The following is a 17,718-nucleotide window of genomic DNA, read 5'->3' on the forward strand; positions in this document are numbered from 1 at the left end:
GAACTGGAATGTGGACTTCATGGACCGGAGCATGACAGAGGAGGCTCAGGTCATTCAACGTCTGCGACCAGCATTCTCCTCTACTCTGTAAACTGTTGGGACAGCAGGGTGGGACTGCTGACGCCAAGAAAATCAATAATTTCGTCAGGAAGGATGGTTCTGTTCTGGGGGTGGAGCTGGATTCCCTGGTGGTTGTGTCTGAGAGGAGGACACTGCAGAAACTATGGAGTATTATGGACAATCCCTCTCCCACCCTCCACGACATACATACTGGACAAACAGTGGACCGCCTTTAGTAACAGACTGATACCACCGAGTAACACCACTGAACGTCACAGGAGATCCTTTCTCCCTGTGGCTTGAAGATTCTACAACTCTTTCTTCTTAAGTACATAGCTATCTGGTTTCGATGCACATCTGTATGTTGCACTATTACTGTTTAATGCACAATGATCTTTTTTCTTACCTCAATGCTTACATTTTCATTTTAAAATAGATATTTCTGATTGAGCAAACTTGCAACAATAACTTCCTTCGGGACAAACAAAGTTTTACATTATCCTATCTTCAACAAGGGCTACCCCGGCTATTTTCTGGATTTTTTTTTTGTTCTTTTGGAGTTGCTCCAAATAAGCGGCTGCCCCGATTATCCACGGCACAATTAACCGGAATCCATGGTAGTTTTAATCCACTCCAAGTTAAAGAAAGTTGCTCTCAACGCGGGTCTCGAACCTACATCCCTAAGATTAAGAATCTCATCGCCACCAATGAACTAGCTGACTGTGCCAGAAGGCGGCATGCAACGTCGGTGGTCAATAATCAAAACCAGATTTCATATCACCGACCTGCGTCGTGAAATTTATTAACTTTACGGCAGCAATACAATGAAATATATGATAAATAAATCCGTACCATAAGATATAGTAGCAGAAGTAGGACATTCGGCCCATCAAGTCTGTTCCGCCATGGACTGATCCAATTCTTCCACTCATCCCCACTCCCCTGCTTTTACCCCATACCCTTTGATGCCCTGGCATTTATGTCCATTAAATACTTACGTTAAAATAAGTACTGTAGTGCAAAATAACAGAAATAAAAAGGCAGTGAGGTGGTGTTCATGGGTTCAATGACCATTTAGCAATCGGATGGCAGAGCTGAAGAAGCTGTTCCTGAATCGCTGCGTGTGTGCCTTCAGGCTTCTGTACCTCCTTCTCGACGGTAACATTATGAAGAGAACATGTCCTGGGTGACGGGGATTCTTAATGATGGACGCTGCTTTCCTAATACACCGCTGCTTGACGATGCCTTAGATACTGTACAATGGAGGCTGGAAACCATGATACAGCTGACTAAATTTACAAATTTCTGCAACTTATTTTCATCTTCTGCAGTATCCGACCGCCTCCCCCCCCGCACCCACCCCCCGCCCCCACACCCCGGCCCTCCCCGTAGCAGACAGTGATGCAGCGAGTCCGAATGCTCTCCACGGTACATTTGTAAAACTACGTTTGTAGATGTTTTCCAGTGTTTCAGTTGACAAACCAAATCTCCTCAAACTCCTAATCAAATATAGCCGCTATCTCTTCTTCTTTATAGCTGCATCAATATGTTCGGTCCAGGTCAGGTCCTCTGAGATATTGACACCCAGGAATTTGAAATTGCTCACTCTCTCCACTTCTGATCCGTCTATGAGGATTGGTTTTGCGTTCTCTCACCTTATCCTTTCTGAAGTCCACAATCAGCCCTTTGGTCTTGCTGACGTTGAGAGCAAGGTTGTTGCTGCGACAACACTCGACTAAATGGTTTACGTCGCTCCTGTACGCCCTTTAGTCACCAGCTGAAATTCTGCCAACAATGCTTCTATCATCAGCAAATTTATAGATGCCAGTATTTCGATGCAATGTTCACCGCAGATGCATCTGTGTACAAGTGTTGTGACGACATTGGTCAGACAGCACCGGGAATATTACGTCCAATTCCCATTGTCATACTATCGACATTACGTCATTGAACTGCAGAGGGAGCAGAGCGTTTCACGAGGTGTCGCTGTGACTGGAGGACTTGAATTCTGGGGAGAGTCCGGATGGTCTGCAGTCAGGGGGCTGCTGAAATGGAACCCGGAAGAAACAAAAGGGGTCAAACTGCATCTGTGGGGTTAATTGTACCAATGCCGAGGAATGGAGAGGTCTACCAAAAAGTGGTGGACACAGACGAGTCGATCACAGACAAAACCCTCCCCACCATTGAGCACATCTACAAATAGCGCTGCCACAAGAAATCAGCAAGTATCATCAAGGACCCACCATCCAGGCCATGCTCTCTTGTCACTGCCCCCATGCCACCAGTTTCAGGAAGAATTGTTACCCTGCAAGCATCAGGCTCCTGATTCTTCAGTAACTATCAGTGTGAATAACTTCACTCACCCCAACACCGACCTGATTCCAAAACCTACAGGCTCACTTTCAATGACTCCAAGTTCTCAGCGTTGTTTGTTTGATTCATCCATTCATTTATCTATCTATCTATCTATCTACTTATCTATCTATTTGTAAGTATTGTCTTTTTTGCATATTGGTTTTGTGACCGTCTTTGGTTATGTACAGTTTATCATGAATTGGATTATACTTCTTTCTTATTTTCCCGTAAATACGTGCAATAAAATGAATCTCAGGGGAATATACGGTGACATATACGTAACGTTGTATCACAACGAAATCACGTTTTGTGTCGAGGAAGGAATCCGGGTGATAACCGGTATAAAGAGCTGAGATTTTTCCAGAGGCAGTTAAAGAGAGCATCGCCCAACGTGGGGCTCGAACCCACGACCCTGAGATTAAGAGTCTCATGCTCTACCGACTGAGCTAGCTGGGCTCCGAAAGGATCTCACTTCTTTGCATCCTTTTCGCAAAGTTGGGGGCAAAATTGATTAAATACCCTTTGCTTATAGTCTACAGCTGACCAAAGCCTATAGATGCGTCCTGGAGACTATATTGACTGGTTGCACCACAGCCTGGTATAGAACCACGAAATCCCCTTGAATGGAAACCCTACAAAAGTTACTGGATACAGTCCAGACCATCTCTAGTAAAATCCTACCTCCAGTTGAGCATACCTTCGAGGAGCGCTGGCGCAGGGAAGTAGCATCCATCATCAGAGACCCCCAACCCCCGACCCCACCATCGAATCCATGCTTTCTTCTCGCTGCTGCCATCAGGAAGAAGTAACAGGAACCTCAAGGCCCACATCACCGGGTTCAGGAACAGTTAGTACTCCACAACCGTAAACCGTAAATCAGAACCGATTCCACAACCGATAGATTCAATTTCAAGGACACTTCATCTCACTTTCTTGATATTTATTGCTTATTTATTATTTTTTCTTTTTTTGTATTTGCAGAGTTTGCTGTCTTTTGCACTGTCGTTTTGTTGGTCCGTCTGTGCTGTGTGCGGTTTTTCACTGACTCTGTTGTGTTTCTTTGTATTTACGGTGACTGCCTCAGAAGGCAGTGGGGGCCAATTCTCTGGATGCTTTCAAGAAAGAGTTAGATAGAGCTCTTAAACATAGCGGAGTCAAGGGATATGGGGAGAAAGCAGAAACAGGATGATCAGCCACGATCACAGTAAATTGCGGTGCTGGCTCGAAGGGCCGAATGGCCTACTCCTGCACTTATTGTCTATTGTCTATTGAAACTTTGGAGCCCAACGCTCTAAGGCTCGCTGCACTGGTTCGCAGGGCTCATGACAGAATGTGAGAGACAGAGTTTGTGTGCGATGTGAGAAGGTATCGGAGTGTTTCTGTATTTGTTGTCTGTGTCTTTGTGGATGAACGGACTGAGAAGGTGTAAACAGGAGGCTCATTTGACAGCAGACGCTGGAATCTGGAACAACGCGCAAAATGCAGGAAGAACTCAGACATCTGTGGAGAAAAATCAACGTTGACGCATTTCCGCATTTTCAGCGCACGCATCCGTACGCAGACAACGCTCTCTCTCTCTCTCTCTCTCTCTCAGACACACACACACACACACACACACACACACACACACACGTGTTTGAAGTGTATCTACGGATTTGTCCTCAGTTACTCAGTGGGCCAGGTAATTTGTGATGACTCCAGACTGGGGGTTCAGTGGACAGCGAGGAAGGCTATCATGGCTTGTAGAGGGATCTGGACCTACTGGAAAAATGGGATGAAAATCATAGATGCAATTCAATGCAGACAAGGGCGAGGTGCTGACCTTTGTTATGACCAACCAGGGTAGATCTAACACCGTGAACGGTAGGGTACTGAGGAGTGTGGCAGAATAAGTGCATCTGGGAAGACAGATCCATAATTCATTGAAAATTGCGGCGCAGGTAACTAATGTCATTAAGAATGCCTTTGGCCTTCATAAATCAAAGATTCAGTTCAGTAAATGTGATGTTATATTGAAGTTCTATAAGATATTGGCGAGGCCTAATTCAGAGCATTGTGTACAGTTTTGGTCACCTCCCTGCACGATGGATGTAAATAAGGTTGAAAGAGTGCAGAGAAAATTTACAAGGACGTTGCCGGGTCTGGAGGAGCTGAGTTATAGGGAGATGTTCAGTAGGTTAGGATTTTGTTCCGTGGATCGTAGCAGATTGAGGGAGATTTGATAGAGGTATACAAAATTATGAAAGGTGTAGATAGGCTAAGTACAAGCAGTTTATTTTCTACTGAGGTCGAGTGGGACTGCACCTAAAGATAATTCGTTAAGGGTGAAAGGTGAAAAGTTTAAGGGGAACATGAGGAAAACGTCTTCACTCAGACGTTCATGAGAGTGTGGAACAAGCTGTCAGCGCAATGGTGATTGCGAGCTCAATTTCAACATTCACGAGAAGTTTGGATAGGTGCCTGGATGGCAAGGGTATGGAGGGCTATGGTCTGAATGCAGGTCGATTGGATTAAGCAAATTAAGTAGATCAGAGCGGACTAGTGGTGCTGAAGGACCTAGTTCCTTGCTGTACTTGTCTATGACTCTGTAAAGACACATGACTGAAGTTAGTTAGAAACTGTTCGGCGTCTCTTGCCCCAATTAAGCGGTGTACGCTACTCGGCTGGATTCGTCTTTCAACGCATCTTTACTCTCAGCCTGAGCCTGGAGAGGTTCCCTGTGCTGTTAAAAACATCCTGCCTAGTTACTTCAGTGGTTGGTATGTTGATGGAGAAGATCCTGAGAGGGAGGATTTATGGACATTTGGTGAAGCATAATATGATTAGGAATAGACAGCATGGCTTTGTCAAAGGCAGCTCGAGCCTTACGAGCCTTATTGAGTTTTTTCAGGATGTGACTAAAGACATTGATGAAGGTAGAGCCGTAGATGTAGTGTATATGGACTTTAGCAGACATTTCATAAGGTACCCCATACAAGGCTTATTGGGAAAGTAAGGAGACATGGGATCCAAGGGGCATTGATTTATGGATCCAGAACTGGCTTGGCCACAGAAGGTAAAGAGTGGGTGTAGGTGGGTCATATTCTGCATGGAGGCCGGAGACCAGTTGTGTGCCTCAGAGATCTGTTCTGGTACCCCAACTCTTTGTCATTTTTATAAATGACTTGGATGAGGAAGTGGTAGGTTGGGTTAGTAAATTTGCTGATGACACATAGGTTGGGTAGTTGTGGACAGTGTGGAGGACTGTCAGATGATACAACAGGATATTGATAGGATGCAAAACTGGGCTGAGAAGAGTCAGATGGAGGTCAACCCAGATAAGTGTGAAGTGGTTCATTTTGGTAGGTCAAGTATGATGGCAGAATATAGTATTAATGGTAAGACTCTAGGCAGTGTGGAGGATCAGAGGGATCTTGGGGTCCGAGTCCATAGGACACCCAAAGCTGTTACGCAGGTTAACTCTGTGGTTAAGAAGGCATACGGTGCATTGGCCTTCATCAATTGTGGGATTGAGTCTAAGAGCCGAGAGGTAATGATGCAGCTATATAGGACCCTGGTCAGACCCCACTTGGAGTACTGGGCTCAGTTCTGATCACCTCACTATAGGAAGGACAATGGAAACCGTAGAAAGGGTGCAGGGGAGATTTACAAAGATGTTGCCTGGATTGAGGAGTATGCCGTATGAGAATAGGTTGAGTGAACTTGGCCTTTTCTGCTTGGAGCGACGGAGGATGACAGGTGACTTGATAGAGGTGTACAAGATAATGAGAGGTATTGATTGTGTGGATAGTCAGAGGCTTTTCCTCTGAAATGGCTAGCACGAGAGGGCATAGTTTTAAGGTACTTGGAGGTAGGTACAGAGGAGATGTCAGGGGTAAGATTTTTTTACACAGAGTGTGGTGAGTGCATGGAATGGGTTACCAGCGGCGGCGGTGGAGGGGGAATAGGATAGGATCTTTAAAGAGACTCCTGGAGGGCTACATGGAGCTCAGAAAAATAGAGAACTATGAGTAAAACCTAGGTAGTTCTAAGGTAGGGATATGTTCGGCAAAGCTTTGTGGGCTGAAGGGCATGTACTGTACTGTATGTTTTCTATGTTTCTAGTTCCAGCACCCAAGGAACATGTCCCACCACGCCCAGTGTCTATAGACCAGTGGCACCGACCACATATGTTATGAAATCATTAGAAAGGCTGGTCCTGACACACCTCCGGCCCATCGCAAACCCATCACTGATCCCCTGCAGTTTGCTTACCAACCACACATTGGAGTTCCGGACGCTTCAACGGGCTTACACCCACCTGGATGAGCCAGGCAGCTCTGTGAGAATCATGTTCTTTGATTTCTCCAGTGGTTTTAACACCATATGATCTGCTTTACGAGGGTTGTGTGGTTGGTGGTTGTGTTTGCGAGGAGGACGCTGCAGAAACTATGGATCATTATGGACAATCCCTCTCCCACCCTCCATGACATACATACTGGACAAACAGTGGACCGCCTTTAGTAACAGACTGATACCACCGAGTAACACCACTGAACGTCACAGGAGATCCTCTCTCCCTGTGACTAGAAGATTCTACAACTCCTTCTCCTTAAGTACATAGCTATATGGTTTCGTTGCACATCTGTATGCTGCACTATTACTGTTTAATGGACATTTTGCTTTTTCTTACCTCAATGCTTACATTTTGCATTTTAAAGTAGATATTTCGGACTGAGCAACTTTGCAACAATAATTTCCTTCGGTATAAACAAGGTTTTATGTTATCCTATCTTAAACAAAGGGAACCTCGGGTATTTTCTGGACTTTTTTTTTGTTCTTCAAGAGTTGCTGCAAATAAGCGGCTGCACCGATCATCCAATGGCACAATTAACCGGAATCCACGGTGGTAGTTTTAACCTACTCGAAGTTAAAGAAAGTTGCTCTCAACGCGGGGATCGAACCTACATCCCTCAGATTAAGAGTCTCTAGCTGACTGTGCCAGAAGGCGGCATGCAACGTCGGTGGTCAATAATCAAAACCAGATTTCATATCACCGACGTGCGTCGTGAAACTTATTAACTTTACGGCAGCAACACAATGAAATATATGATAAATAAATATAGAGAAAAAACGGAGTTACATTAAGTACATGAGACCATATGATATAGGAGCGGAAATAGGCCATTTGGCCCATCAACTCTGTTCCGCCATTCAGTCATGGGCTGATCCAATTCTTCCAGCCATCGCCATTCCCATGCTTTCACCCGATACCCTTTAATGCCCTGGCATATACAGTACGTCTACCAAATAGTTACGTTAAAATAAGTACCGCAAAATAACAGAAATAAAAAGGCAGTGAGGTAGTGTTCATGGGTTCAATGACCATTTAGCAATCGGATGGCAGAGGGGAAAAAGCTGTTGCTGAATAGCTGAGTGTGTGCCTTCAGGCTTCTGTACCTCCTTCTCGACGGTAACATTATGAAGAGAGCATGTCCTGGGTGGCGGGGATTCTTAATGATGGACGCCACCTCCATAATACACCGCTCCTTGAAGATGCATTGGATTCTATGGAGGCTGGAAACCATTTTAGAGCTGACTAACTTCACATAATTTCTGCAACTTATTTTGATCTTGTGCAGTAGCCACCCTCCCCCGCACCAGACAGTGATGCAGCCAGTCAGAATGCTCCCCCCTGTACACTTGTAAAAGTATGTTTGTAGAAGTTTTCGAGTGTATATTTGACAAACCACTTTCCTCTAACCGCTAATCAAATATATCGGCTATCTTGCATTCTTTACAACTGCATCAATATAGAAACATAGAAACATAGAAAATAGGTGCAGGAGTAGGCCATTCGGCCCTTCGAGCCTGCACCGCCATTTATTATGATCATGGCTGATCATCCAACTCAGAACACCACCCCAGCCTTCCCTCCATACCCCCTGACCCCCGTAGCCACAAGGGCCATATCTAACTCCCTCTTAAATATAGCCAATGAACTGGCCTCAACTGTTTCCTGTGGCAGAGAATTCCACAGATTCACCACTCTCTGTGTGAAGAAGTTTTTCCTAATCTCGGTCCTAAAAGGCTTCCCCTCTATCCTCAAACTGTGACCCCTCGTTCTGGACTTCCCCAACATCGGGAACAATCTTCCTGCATCTAGCCTGTCCAATCCCTTTAGGATCTTATACGTTTCAATCAGATCCCCCCTCAATCTTCTAAATTCCAACGAGTACAAGCCCAGTTCATCCATTCTTTCTTCATATGAAAGTCCTGCCATCCCAGGAATCAACCTGGTGAACCTTCTCTGTACTCCCTCTATGGCAAGGATGTCTTTCCTCAGATTAGGGGACCAAAACTGCACACAATACTCCAGGTGCGGTCTCACCAAGGCCTTGCACAACTGCAGTAGTACCTCCCTGCTCCTGTACTCAAATCCTCTCGCTATAAATGCCAACATACCATTCGCCTTTTTCACCGCCTGCTGTACCTGCATGCCCACTTTCAATGACTGGTGTATAATGACACTCAGGTCACGTTGCACCTCCCCTTTTCCTAATCGGCCACCATTCAGATAATAATCTGTTTTCCTATTTTTGCCACCAAAGTGGATAACTTCACATTTATCCACATTAAATTGCATCTGCCATGAATTTGCCCATTCACCCAACCTATCCAAGTCACCCTGCATCCTCTTAGCATCCTCCTCACAGCTAACACTGCCACCCAGCTTCGTGTCATCCGCAAACTTGGAGATGCTGCATTTAATTCCCTCATCCAAGTCATTAATATATATTGTAAACAACTGGGGTCCCAGCACTGAGCCTTGCGGTACCCCACTAGTCACCGCCTGCCATTCTGAAAAGGTCCCGTTTATTCCCACTCTTTGCTTCCTGTATGCTAACCAACTCTCCACCCACACCAATACCTTACCCCCAATACCGTGTGCTTTAAGTTTACACACTAATCTCCTGTGTGGGACCTTGTCAAAAGCCTTCTGAAAATCCAAATATACCACATCCACTGGTTCTCCCCTATCCACTCTACTAGTTACATCCTCAAAAAATTCTATGAGATTCGTCAGACATGATTTTCCTTTCACAAATCCATGCTGACTTTGTCCGATCATTTCACCGCTTTCCAAATGTGCTGTTATCACATCCTTGATAACTGACTCCAGCAGTTCCCCCACCACCGACGTTAGGCTAACCGGTCTATAATTCCCCGGTTTCTCTCTCCCTCCTTTTTTAAAAAGTGGCGTTACATTAGCCACCCTCCAATCCTCAGGAACTAGTCCAGAATCTAACGAGTTTTGAAAAATTATCACTAATGCGTCCACTATTTCTTGGGCTACTTCCTTAAGCACCCTGGGATGCAGACCATCTGGCCCTGGGGATTTATCTGTCTTCAATCCCTTCAATTTACCTAACACCACTTCCCTACTAACATGTATTTCGCTCAGTTCCTCCATCTCACTGGACCCTCTGTCCCCTACTATTTCTGGAAGATTATTTATGTCCTCCTTAGTGAAGACAGAACCAAAGTAATTATTCAATTGGTCTGCCATGTCCTTGCTCCCCATAATCAATTCACCTGTTTCTGCCTGCAGGGGACCTACATTTGTCTTTATCAGTCTTTTCATTGTTACATATCTATAAAAGCTTTTACAGTCCGTTTTTATGTTGCCTGCCAGTTTTCTCTCATAATCTTTTTTCCCCTTCCTAATTAAGCCCTTTGTCCTCCTCTGCTGAACTCTGAATTTCTCCCAGTCCTCAGGTGAGCCACTTTCTCTGGCTAATTTGTATGCTGCTTCTTTGGAATTGATACTATCCCTAATTTCTCTTGTCAGCCACGGGTGCACTACCTTCCTTGATTTATTCTTTTGCCAAACTGGGATGAACATTTCTTGCAGTTCATCCATGCAACCTTTAAATGCTTGCATTGCATATCCACCGTCAATCCTTTAAGTGTCATTTGCCAGTCTATCTTAGCTAATTCACGTCTCATACCTTCAAAGTTACCCCTCTTTAAGTTCAGAACCTTTGTTTCTGAATTAACTATGTCACTCTCCATCTTAATGAAGAATTCCACCATATTATGGTCACTCTTACCCAAGGGACCTCTCACGACAAGATTGCTAATTAACCCTTCCTCATTGCTCAAAACCCAGTCCAGAATAGCCTGCTCTCTAGTCGGTTCCTCGACATGTTGGTTCAAAAAACCATCCCACATACATTCCAAGAAATCCTCTTCCTCAGCACCTTTACCAATTTGGTTCACCCAATCTACATGTAGATTGAAGTCACCCATTATAACTGCTGTTCCTTTATTGCACACATTTCTAATTTCGTGTTTAATACCATCTCCGACCTCACTACTACTGTTAGGTGCCCTGTACACAACTCCCACCAGCGTCTTCTGCCCCTTAGTGTTACGCAGCTCTACCCATATCGATTCCACATCTTCCCGGCTTATGTTGGGTCCAGGTCAGTTCCTCTGAGATATTGACACCCAGGAACTTGAAATTGCTCACTCTCTCCACTTCTGATCCGTCTGTGAGGATTGGTTTTGCGTTCCCTCGCCTTGTCCTTTCTGAAGTCCATAATCAGCCCTTTAGTCTTACTGACGTTGAGAGCAAGGTTGTTGCTGCGACAACACTCGACTAAATGGTTTACGTCGCTCCTGTACGCCCTTTAGTCACCAGCTGAAATTCTGCCAACAATGCTTCTATCATCAGCAAATTTATAGATGCCAGTATTTCAATGCAACGTTCACCGCAGATGCATCTGTGTACAAGTGTTGTGACGACATTGGTCAGACAGCACCGGGAATGTTACGTCCAATTCCCGTTGTCATACTATAGACATTACGTCATTGAACTGTAGAGGGAGCAGAGCGTTTCACGAGGTGTCGCTGTGACTGGAGGACTTGAATTCTGGGGAGAGTCCGGATGGTCTGGAGTCAGGATGCTGCCGAAATGAAACCCGGAAGAAACAAAAGCGGTCAAACTGCATCTGTGGGGGGTAATTGTACCAAGGCCGAGGAATGGAGAGGTCTACCAAAAAGTGGTGGACACAGACGAGTCGATCACAGCCAAAACCCTCCCCACCATTGAGCACATCTGCAAATAGCGCTGCCACAAGAAATCAGCAAGTATCATCAAGGACCCCACCATCCAGGCCGTGCTCTCTTGTCGCTGCCCCCACGCCACCAGGTTCAGGAAGAGTGGTTACCCTGCAAGCATCAGGCTCCTGATTCTTCAGTAACTATCAGTGTGGATAACTTCACTCACCCTAACACTGAACTGATTCCAAAACCTACAGGCTCACTTTCAACGACTCCAAGTTCTCAGCATTATTTATTTATTTGCAAAAGTTGTCTTCTTTGCATATTGGTTTTGTGACCGTCTTTGGTTATGTACAGTTTATCATAAATTGTATTATATTTCTTTCTTATTTTCCCGTAAATACCTGCGATAAAATGAATCTCAGGGGAGTATATGGTGACATATACCTAACGTAGTATCACAATAAAATCGGTTTTTGGGACGAGGAAAGTTAGGTAGCCGGATGATAGCCGATATAAAGAGATGGAGTGAAGAAACGCTGAGATTTTCCCCAGAAGCAGTTAAAGAGAGCATCGCCCAACGCGGGGCTCGAACCCACGACCCTGAGATTAAGAGTCTCATGCTCTACCGACTGAGCTAGCCGGGCTCTGCCATGAACTCAATTTCTTAGTTCCTTGTCTCGGTGTTGGAGTCAGAAAAATGATTAGAAACCTCAAGACACTGTATCATCCAAAACCTCTATAGATACGCGGTGGACAGTATACTGACTGCTTGCATCATGGTCTAGTATGGAAACACCAATGCGTGCGTGTATGAATTTTTGAGTCTGTGTTTGTGTAATCATCATCATCATCAGGTGCCATACCCAGATTAAGCTTCGACTGCCATGGCCCACACACTCCTGTTTCGGGTCAAGTGGATCGATTCATTTGTATTCAATTCCAGTTCTCTGGCTGCTGTCATCAGTTCTCTGGCATCATTTGTCTTTGTCTTCCTCTTGCTTTCTTCCCTTCATTCTTTCCCATAATTACCGTGCATTCTAACTTCTCTTTCCTAATCACATGTCCAATGAAGTTACGTTGCCTTTAAATGATCTCATACATTATTTCTCTTTTTGTGCTTGCTCTGTTCATGACATCCTCGTTAGATGTTCGTTTCGTCTATGATATTCTTTGCATCCTTCTGAAAAACCACATCTCTGCTGCTTCAATTCGTTTCCTCATGTTACTAGATTTTGGCCAACATTCTGATCCATATAACAGAACTGGATACACGTAACATTTCAGTACTCTGAGGCGGGTTATCATGCCCAGTTTAGTGTTGGTCAGTATGCTCTTCATTCTCGTAAAGGTGTCTTTTACTATCCCTATTCTTCTTTTAATGTCCATGTCGCACCTGCAAGCTGATGTCACCCAGCTTCCTAAGTAGCAAAAGTTCTATACTTGTTTTATGTCTTCCCCGTTTATTCTCAGCCTGCAGATAGGATTCTCCTTCTTTTTGGATATCACCATGCATTCTGTCTTTTTGCAATTGATAGATACACAGACCCATTTTTGCACTTTCTTCAACAACTATATCAATGAAGTTTTGTAGTTCTTCCTCCTATAAACTTCCTGTAAGCTCGTCATAGAATTTATCTATATCTGTCATGGTCCGGTCCGTGAAGTCCGTGTTCCGGTTCACGGTCCGGACCGTGGTTTCTTGTTCCGGGGTTTCTGGTTTTCCCCAGTTTCTGTTGTAGGCACATGATTCTCGTTTTGGGGCTGAGACATAAATACCTCTGCAAACCAGGGATTTCCTGCTGGACTGTCCTGTTCCCCTCCCTGTCTTTTCCCCCCTAGCCTGACTCTCTGCCTGGTTACCTCGCCTGAACCACTGTCGAGTTCAATCGCCGGTGCAGAGATGGAACTGTCTTTCGTTCTTCGGTGTTTGTCTCTTCTTGTCATCGCCTCCGTGGGGTAAGTCAGGCCGTTCTGCCGTTGCCCTGCAGGGGGATCTGTCTTGTCCTCGCCTCCGTGGGGTAATCAGGCAGTTCTGCCATTGCCCTGCAGGGGGATCTGTCTTGTCCTCACCTCCGTGGGGTAAATCAGGCCGTTCTGCCGTTACCCGATGGATGGTCCTGTCCCACCTTGGTGTGGAGATGAAATTGCGTCCCGGCTTGTCTCAGTATAAGTCCCGGCTCAATGTCTATGTACTGTTGGTGTCGTGTTGAAGATGAGTCCCGGCTTTTCGAAGGATAAGTCCCGGCTCCATGTTGACGTGCAGTTCCCAATCTGTCTCCGAGCTCCAGCCTTCTTAATGATGGACGCTGCTTTCCTACTACACCGCTCCTTCACGATGCCTTGGATACTATGGAGGCTGGAAACCATGATAGAGCTGACTAATTTTACAAATTTCTGCAACTTATTTTGATCTTGTGCAGTAGCCCTCCCCCGCCCCCCCCCCGCAATACCCGACAGTGATGCAGCCAGTCACAATGCTCTCCACCTTACAGTTGTAAAAGTACGTTTGTAGAAGCTTTCAAGTGTTTTATTTGACAAACCAAATCTCCTCAAAATCCTAATGAAATATAGCCGCTATCATGCCTTCTTTATAGCTGCATCAATATGTTGGGTCCAGGTCAGGTTCTCTGAGATATTGACACCCAGGAACTTGAAATTGCTCACTCTCTCCTCTTCTGATCCGTCTATGAGGATTGGTTTTGCGTTCCCTCGCCTTGTCCTTTCTGAAGTCCACAATCAGCCCTTTGGTCTTGCTGACGTTGAGAGCAAGGTTGTGGCTACGACACCACTCGACTAAAAGGTTTACGTCGCTCCTGTACGCCCTTTAGTCACCAGCTGAAATTCTGCCAATAATGTTTCTATCATCAGCAAATTTATGGATGCCAGCATTTCGATGCAATGTTCACCGCAGATGCATCTGTGTACAAGTGTTGTGACGACATTGGTCAGACAGCACCGGGAATATTACGTCCAATTCCCGTTGTCATACTATAGACATTACGTCATTGAACTGTAGAGGGAGCAGAGCGTTTCACGAGGTGTCGCTGTGACTGGAGGACTTGAATTCTGGGGAGAGTCCGGATGGTCTGGAGTCAGGGGGCTGCTGAAATGGAACCCGGAAGAAACAAAAGCGGTCAAACTGCATCTGTGGGGGGTAATTTTACCAATGCTGAGGAATGGAGAGATCTACCAAAATTGGTGGACACAGACGAGTCGATCACAGACAAAACCCTCCCCACCATTGAACACATCTACAAATAGCGCTGCCACAAGAAATCAGCAAGTATCATCAAGGACCCCACCATCCAGGCCATGCTCTCTTCTCGCTGCCCCCACGCCACCAGGTTCAGGAAGAGTTGTTACCCTGCAAGCATCAGGCTCCTGATTCTTCAGCAACTATCAGTGTGAATAACTTCACTCACCCCAACACCGACCTGATTCCAAAACCTACAGGCTCACTTTCAACGACTCCAAGTTCTCAGCGTTGTTTGTTTATTTATTTATTTATTCATTCATTCATTCATTTATCTATCCATCTGTTTATTTGCAAAAGTTGTCTTTCTTGCACATTGGTTTTGTGATCGTCTTTGGTTATCTACAGTTTATTCCGACCTGGACGAGCCAGCGAGCACTGTGAGGGTCATGTTGTTTGACTTCTCCAGTACTTTCAACACCATCCGCCCTGCTCTGCTGGAGGAGAAGCTGACAGCGATGCAGGTGGATGCTTTCCTGGTATCATGGATTCTTGATTACCTGACTGGCAGACCACAGTATGTGTGCTTGCAACACTGTGTGTCCGACAGAGTGATCAGCAGCACTGGGGCTCCACAGGGGACTGTCTTGTCTCCCTTTCTCTTCACCATTTACACCTCGGACTTCAACTACTGCACAGAGTCTTGTCATCTTCAGAAGTTTTCGGATGACTCTGCCATAGTTGGATGCATCAGCAAGGGAGATGAGGTTGAGTACAGGGCTACTGTAGGAAACTTTGTCACATGGTGTGAGCAGAATTATCTGCAGCTTAATGTGAAAAAGACTAAGGAGCTAGTGGTAGACCTGAGGAGAACTAAGGTACCGGTGACCCCTTTTTCCATCCAGGGGGTCAGTGTGGACATGGTGGAGGATTACAAATACCTGGGAATACGAATTGACAATAAACTGGACTGGTCAAAGAACACTGAGCTGTCTACAAGAAGGGTCAGAGCCGTCTCTATTTTCTGAGGAGACTGAGGTCCTTTAACATCTGCCGGACGATGCTGAGGATGTTCTACGAGTCTGTGGTGGCCAGTGCTATCATGTTTGCTGTTGTGTGCTGGGGCAGCAGGCTGAGGGTAGCAGACACCAACAGAATCAACAAACTCATTTGTAAGGCCTGTGATGTTGTGGGGATGGAACTGGACTCTCTGACGGTGGTATCTGAAAAGAAGAAGCTGTCTAAGTTGCATGCCATCTTGGTCAATGTCTCCCATCCACTACATAATGTACTGGGTGGGCACAGGAGTACATTCAGTAGAGACTCATTCTACCGAGATGCAGCACAGAGCGTCATAGGAAGTCATTCCTGTCTGTGGCCAGCAAACTTTACAACTCCTCCCTTGAGGTGTCAGACACCCTGTGCCGATAGGCTGGTCCTGGACTTATTTCATAATTTACTGGCATAATTTACATTTTACTATTTGGCTATTTATGGTTCTGTTACTATTTATTATTTATGGTGCAACTGTAACGAAAACCAATTTCCCCCGGGATCAATAAAGCATGACTATGACTATCATAAGTTGCATTATATTTCTTTTTTATGTTCCCGTAAATACCTGCAATAAAATGAACCTCAGGGGAGCATACAGTGACATGTACGTAACGTTGTATCACAATGAAATCACGTTTTGTGTCGAGGAAGGTAGCCGGGTGATAACCGGTAGAAGAAACGCTGAGATTTTCCCAGAGGCAATTAACCAGAGCATCGCCCAACGTGGGGCTCGAACCCACGACCCTGAGTTTAAGAGTCTCATGCTCTACCGATTGAGCTAACCGAGCTCCAAAAGGACCTCACTTCTTTGCATCCTTTTCAGATTGGGGCAAAACTGATTAAATACCCTTTGCATATAGTCTACAGCTGACCGAAGCCCATAGATGCGACGTGGAAACTATATTGACTGGTTGCATCACTACCTGGTATGGAACCACAAAATTCCCTTGAATGGAAACCCTACAAAAGTTACTGCTACAGTCTAGTCCATCACGGGTAAAATCCTACCTCCAGTTGAGCGCACCTGCCCATTCTCTGGGCTTCTCCCGCCTCTTCTTTCTCCCTAGACCTCCTGTCCCATGATCCTCTCATATCCCTTTTGCCAATCAACTGTCCAGCTCTTGGCTCCATTCCTCCCCCTCCTGTCTTCTCCTATCATTTCGGATCTCCCCCTCCCCCTCCAACTTTCAAATTTCTTACTAGCTCTTCTTTCAATTAGTCCTAACGAAAGGTCTAGGCCCGAAACGTCGACTGTACCTCTTTCTAGAGATACTGCCTGGCCTGCTGCGTTCACCAGCAACTTTTATGTGTGTTGCTTGAAATTCCAGCATCTGCAGATTTCCTCGTGTCCACAACCTATAGATTCAATTTCAAGGACACTTCACCTCACCTTCTCGATATTTATTGCTTATTTATTATTTCTTCTTTTTTTGTATTTGCATAGCTTGGTGTCGTTTGCACATTGTTTGTTGGTCTGTCGATGCTGTGTGCGGTTTTTCATTGACTCTGCTGGATTTCTCTGTATTTACGGTGACTGCCTCAGAAGGCAGTGGGGGCCAATTCTCTGGATGCTTTCAAAAAAGAGTTAGATAGAGTTCTTCAACATAGCAGAGTCAAGGGATGTGGGGAGAAGGCAGGAACGGGGTACTGATTGTGGATGATCAGCCATGATCAGACTGAACGGCGGTGCTGGCTCGATGGGCCGAATGGCCTACTCCTGCACCTATTGTCTATTGTCTATTGAAACTTTGGAGCCCAACGCTCTAAAGCTCGCAGCACTGGTTCGCAGGGCTCATGACAGAGTGTGAGAGACAAAGTTTGTGTGCGAATGTGAGAAGGTATCGGAAAGTTTCTATATTTGCTCTCTGTGTCTTTGTGGATGAACGGACTGAGAAGGTGTAAACAAGAGGCACATTTGTCAGCTGACGGCGGAATCTGGAGCAAAATGCAAAATGCAGGAAGAACTCAGACATCTGTGGAGAAAAATCAGCGTTGACACATTT

At 45.4% G+C, this 17,718-nt stretch overlaps 3 non-coding genes across 3 annotated transcripts; all 3 read right to left on the bottom strand.

The window, feature by feature from the left end:
• Nucleotides 1-2,798: 2,798 nt before the first annotated feature.
• Nucleotides 2,799-2,871, bottom strand: trnak-cuu (transfer RNA lysine (anticodon CUU)). Its single transcript has one exon. It is a non-coding gene; the product is annotated as a tRNA-Lys (tRNA).
• Nucleotides 2,872-12,037: 9,166 nt separating this feature from the next.
• Nucleotides 12,038-12,110, bottom strand: trnak-cuu (transfer RNA lysine (anticodon CUU)). The gene has a single exon. It is a non-coding gene; the product is annotated as a tRNA-Lys (tRNA).
• Nucleotides 12,111-16,430: 4,320 nt separating this feature from the next.
• On the bottom strand, nt 16,431-16,503 carry trnak-cuu (transfer RNA lysine (anticodon CUU)). Its single transcript has one exon. It is a non-coding gene; the product is annotated as a tRNA-Lys (tRNA).
• Between the last annotated feature and the right edge of the window lie 1,215 nt (nt 16,504-17,718).

This window comes from Mobula birostris, chromosome 5 (assembly GCF_030028105.1).
Source record: "Mobula birostris isolate sMobBir1 chromosome 5, sMobBir1.hap1, whole genome shotgun sequence".
NCBI lineage: Eukaryota > Metazoa > Chordata > Chondrichthyes > Myliobatiformes > Myliobatidae > Mobula > Mobula birostris.